Genomic DNA, 6,410 nt, shown 5'->3' on the forward strand with positions numbered 1-6,410 from the left:
CAATCTACGCTTTGATCGTTCCCTGGAAGACAAGTAATAGTTTCCGATGCACATCTGGTGGCATTCTGTGATCTGTGGACTATCAGAGTGTTGATGAAACACAGAAATTGCATCGGGATTGAATACAACAGTCACCATGCGCACTTTAATCCATGGGAGTAATTCTCAAACAGTCTATGCTTTGATCGTTCCCTGGAAGACCAGTAGTAGTATCCGATGCACATCTGGTGGCATTCTGTAATCTGTAGACTATCAGAGTAATGATGAAACACAGAAATTGCATCGGGAATGAATACAACAGTCAACATGCGCACTTTCCTCCACGGGAGGTATGTCTCTAACAGTCTACGCTTTGATCGTTCCCTGGAAGACCAGTAGTAGTTTCCGATGAACATCTGGTGGCATTCTTTAATCTGTGGACTATCAGAGTGTTGATGAAACACAGATATTGCATCGGGATTGAACACAACAGTCACCATCCGCACTTTCCTCCATGGGAGTAAGTCTGAAACAGTCTACGTTTTGATCGTTCCCTGGAAGACCAGTAGTAGTTTCCGATGCACATCTCGTGGCATTCTGTAATCTGTTTACTATCAGAGTGTTGATGAAACACAGAAAATGCATCGCGATTGAATACAACAGTCACCATGCGCACTTTCCTCCATGGGAGTAATGTCTCAAAGAGTTTACGCTTTGATCGTTTTCTGGAAGACCAGTAGTAGTTTCCGATGCACATCTGGAGGCATTCTGTAATCTGTGGACTATTAGAGTGTTGATGAAACACAGAAATTCCATCGGGAGTGAATACAACAGTCACCATGCGCACTTTCCTCCACGGGAGTAATGTCTCAAACAAACTACGCCTTTGATTCTTCCCTGGAGGACCAGCAGTAGTTTGCGATGCACATATGGTGGCAATCTGTAATGCGTAGACTATCAGAGTGTTGATGAAACACAGTAATTGCAATAGGATTGAATACAACAGTCACCATGCGCAATTTCCTCCATGGGAGTAATGTCTGTAACAGTCTGCGCTTTGATCGTTCCCTGGAAGACAAGTAGTATTTTCCGTTGCACATCTTGAGGCTTTCTGTAATCTGTGGACTATCAGAGTGTTGATGAAACACAGAAATTGCTTCGGGATTGAATACAACAGTCTCCATGCGCAGTTTCCTCCATGGGAGTAATGTCTTAAACAGTCTACGCTTGTATCGTTCCCTGGAAGACCAGTAGTAGTTTCCGATGCACATCTGGATGCTTTCCGTAATCTGTGGATTATCAGAGTGTTGATGAAACACAGAAATAGCATCGGGATAGAATACAACAGTCACCATGCGCACTTTCCTCCATGGGAGTAATGTCTCAAACAGTCTACGCTTTGATCGTTCCCTGGAAGACCTGTAGTAGCTTCCGATTAACGTCTGGTGGTATTCTGTAATCTGTGGACTATCAGAGTGTTGATGAAACACAGAAATTGCATCGGGATTGAAGACAACAGTCACCATGCGCACTTTCCACCATGGGAGTAATGTCCCAAACAGTCTACGCTTTGATCGTTCCCTGGAAGACCAGTAGTAGTTTCCGAATCACATCTGATAGCATTCTGTAATCTGTGGACTATCAGAGTGTTGATGAAACACAGAAATTTCATCCGGATTGCATACAACAGTCACCATGCGCAGTTACCTCCATGGGAGTAATTCTCAAACAGTCTACGCTTTGATCGTTCCCTCGAAGACCAGTAGTAGTTTCCGATGCACATCTGGTGGCATTCTGTAATCTGTGGACTATCAGATTGTTGATGAAACACAGAAATTGCATCGGGATTGAATACAACAATCACCATGCGCACTTTCCTCCACGGGAGGTATGTCTAAAACAGTCTACGCTTTGATCGTTCCCTGGAAGACCAGTAGTAGTTTCCGATGCACATCTGGTGGCATTTTGTAATCTGTGGACTGTCAGAGTGTTGATGAAACACAGAAATTGCATCGGGATTGAATACAACAGTCACCATCCGCACTTTACTCCATGGGAGTAATGTCTGAAACAGTCTACGCTGGATCGTTCCCAGGAAGACCAGTAGTAGTTTCCGATGCACATCTCGTGGCATTCTGTAATCTGTGGACTATGGGAGTGTTGATGAAACACAGAATTTGCATCGGGATTGAATATAACAGTCACCATGCGCACTTTCCTCCACGGGAGTAATGTCTCAAACAAACTACGCCTTTGATCCTTCCCTGGAGGACCAGCAGTAGTTTGCGATGCACATATGGTGGCAATCTGTAATGCGTAGACTATCAGAGTGTTGATGAAACACAGTACTTGCATCTGGATTGAATACAACAGTCACCATGCGCAATTTCCTCCATGGGAGTAATGTCTGTAACAGTCTGCGCTTTGATCGTTCCCTGGAAGACAAGTAGTATTTTCCGTTGCACATCTTGAGGCTTTCTGTAATCTGTGGACTATCAGAGTGTTGATGAAACACAGAAATTGCTTCGGGATTGAATACAACAGTCTCCATGCGCAGTTTCCTCCATGGGAGTAATGTCTCAAACAGTCTACGCTTGTATCGTTCCCTGGAAGACCAGTAGAAGTTTCCGATGCACATCTGGATGCTTTCCGTAATCTGTGGATTATCAGAGTGTTGATGAAACACAGAAATTGCATCGGGATAGAATACAACAGTCACCATGCGCACTTTCCTCCATGGGAGTAATGTCTCAAACAGTCTACGCTTTGATCGTTCCCTGGAAGACCTGTAGTAGCTTCCGATTAACATCTGGTGGTATTCTGTAATCTGTGGACTATCAGAGTGTTGATGAAACACAGAAATTGCATCGGGATTGAAGACAACAGTCACCATGCGCACTTTCCACCATGGGAGTAATGTCCCAAACAGTCTACGCTTTGATCGTTCCCTGGGAGACCAGTAGTAGTTTCCGAATCACATCTGATAGCATTCTGTAATCTGTGGACTATCAGAGTGTTGATGAAACACAGAAATTTCATCCGGATTGCATACAACAGTCACCATGCGCAGTTTCCTCCATGGGAGTAATTCTCAAACAGTCTACGCTTTGATCGTTCCCTGGAAGACCAGTAGTAGTTTCCGATGCACATCTGGTGGCATTCTGTAATCTGTGGACTATCAGATTGTTGATGAAACACAGAAATTGCATCGGGATTGAATACAACAATCTCCATGCGCACTTTCCTCCGCGGGAGGTATGTCTCAAACAGTCTACGCTTTGATCGTTCCCTGGAAGACCAGTAGTAGTTTCCGATGCACATCTGGTGGCATTTTGTAATCTGTGGACTGTCAGAGTGTTGATGAAACACAGAAATTGCATCGGGATTGAATACAACAGTCACCATCCGCACTTTACTCCATGGGAGTAATGTCTGAAACAGTCTACGCTGGATCGTTCCCAGGAAGACCAGTAGTAGTTTCCGATGCACATCTCGTGGCATTCTGTAATCTGTGGACTATGAGAGTGTTGATGAAACACAGAATTTGCATCGGGATTGAATACAACAGTCACCATCCGCACTTTCCTCCATGGGAGTAATGTCTGAAACAGTCTACGCTTGGATCGTTCCCAGGAAGACCAGTAGTAGTTTCCGATGCACATCTCGTGGCATTCTGTAATCCGTGGAGTATCAGAGTGTTGATGAAACACGGAAATTGCATGGGGATTGAATACAACAGTCACCATCCGCACTTTCCTATATGGGTGTAATGTCTGAAACAGTCTACCCTTATATCGTTCCCAGGAAGACCAGTAGTAGTTTCCGATGCACATCTCGTGGCATTCTGTAATCTGTGGACTATCAGAGTGTTGATGAAACACAGAAAATTCATCGCGATTGAATACAACAGTCACCATGCGCACTTTCCTCCATGGGAGTAACTCTCAAACAGTCTACGCTTTGATCGTTCCCTGGAAGACCAGTAATAGTTTCCGATGCACATGTGGTAGCATTCTGTAATCTGTGGACTATCAGAGTGTTGATGAAACACAGAACTTTCAACCGGATTAAATACAACAGTCACCATGCGCACATTCCTCCATGGGAGGTATGTCTCAAACAAACTACGCTTTGATCGTTCCCTGGAAGACCAGTAGTAGTTTCCGATGCACATCTGGTGGCATTTTGTAATCTGTGGACTATCAGAGTGTTGATGAAACACAGAAATTGCATCGGGATTGAATACAACAATCACCATGAACATATCCTCCACGGGAGGTATGTCTCAAACAGTCTACGCTTTGATCGTTCCCTGGAAGACCAGTAGTAGTTTCCGATGCACATCTGGTGGCATTCTGTAATCTGTGGACTATCAGAGTGTTGATGAAACACAGAAATTTCATCCGGATTGAATACAACAGTCACCATGCGCACTTTCCTCCACGGGAGTATTGTCTCAAACAATCTACGCCTTTGACCGTTCCCTGGAAGACCAGTAGTATTTTGCGATGCACATATGGTGGCATTCTGTAATGCGTAGACTATCAGAGTGTTGATGAAACACAGTAATTGCATCGGGATTGAATACAACAGTCACCATGCGCCCTTTCCTATATGGGAGTAATGTCTCTAACAGTCTGCGCATTGATCGTTCCCTGGAAGACCAGTAGTATTTTCCGTTGCACATCTGGAGGCTTTCTGTAATCTGTGGACTATCAGAGTGTTGATGAAACACAGAAATTGCTTCGGGATTGAATACAACAGTCTCCATGCGCAGTTTCCGCCATGGGAGTAATGTCTCAAACAGTCTACGCTTTGATCGTTCCCTGGAAGACCAGTAGTAGTTTCCGATGCACATCTCGTGGCATTCTGCAATCTGTGGACTATCAGAGTGTTGATGAAACACAGAAAGTGCATCGGGATTGAATGCAACAGTCACCATGCGCTCTTTCCTCCATGGGAGTAACTCTCAAACAGTCTACGCTTTGATCGTTCCCTGGAAGATTAGTAGTAGTTTCCGAATCACATCTGGTAGCATTCTGTAATCTGTGGACTATCAGAGTGTTGATGAAACACAGAAATTTCATCCGGATTGCATACAACAGTCACCATGCGCACTTTCCTCCATGGGAGTAATTCTCAAACAGTCTACGCTTTGATCGTTTCCTGGAAGACCAGTAGTAGTTTCCGATGCACATCTGGTGGCATTCTGTGATCTGTGGGCTATCAGAGTGTTGATGAAACACAGAAATTGCATCGGGATTGAATACAACAGTCACCATGCGCACTTTCCTCCATGGGAGTAATTCTCAAACAGTCTATGCTTTGATCGTTCCCTGGAAGACCAGTAGTAGTTTCCGATGCACATCTGGTGGCATTCTGTAATCTGTGGACTATCAGAGTGTTGATGAAACACAGAAATTGCATCGGGAATGAATACAACAGTCAACATGCGCCCTTTCCTCCACGGGAGGTATGTCTCTAACAGTCTACGCTTTGATCGTTCCCTGGAAGACCAGTAGTAGTTTCCGATGCACATCCGGTGGCATTCTGTAGTCTGTGGACTATTAGAGTGTTGATGAAACACAGAAATTGCATCGGGATTGAATACAACAGTCACCATGCGCACTTTCCTCCACGGGAGTAATGTCTCAAACAATCTACGCCTTTGATCGTTCCCTGGAAGACCAGTAGTAGTTTGCGATGCACATATGGTGGCATTCTGTAATGCGTAGAGTATCAGAGTGTTGATGAAATACAGTAATTGCATCGGGATTGAATACAACAGTCACCATGCGCACTTTCGTCCATGGGATTAATGACTCTAACAGTCTGCGCTTTGATCGTATCCTGGAAGACCAGTAGTATTTTCCGTTGCACATCTGGAGGCTTTCTGTAATCTGTGGACTATCAGAGTGTTGATGAAACACAGAAATTGCTTCAGGATTGAATACAACAGTCTCCATGCGCAGTTTCCTCCATGGGAGTAATGTCTCAAACAGTCTACGCTTGGATCGTTCCCTGGAAGAACAGAAGTAGTTTCCGTTACACATCTGGATGCTTTCCGTAATCTGTGGAATATCAGAGTGTTGATGAAACACAGATATTGCATCGGGATTGAAGACAACAGTCACCATGCGCACTTTCCACCATGGGAGTAATGTCCCAAACAGTCTACGCTTTGATCGTTCCCTGGAAGACCAGTAGTTGTTTCCGATGCACATCGGGAGGCATTCTGTAATCTGTGGACTATCAGAGAGTTGATGAAACACAGAAATTGCATCGGGATTGAATACTATATTCACCATGCGCACTTTCCTCCACGGGAGGTATGTCTCAAACAGTCTACGCTTTGATCGTTCCCTGGAAGACCAGTAGTAGTTTCCGCTGCACATCTGGTTGCATTCTGTAATCTGTGGACTATCAGAGTG

The sequence above is a fragment of the Schistocerca gregaria genome, chromosome 1, assembly GCF_023897955.1.
Source record: "Schistocerca gregaria isolate iqSchGreg1 chromosome 1, iqSchGreg1.2, whole genome shotgun sequence".
Lineage (NCBI taxonomy): Eukaryota > Metazoa > Arthropoda > Insecta > Orthoptera > Acrididae > Schistocerca > Schistocerca gregaria.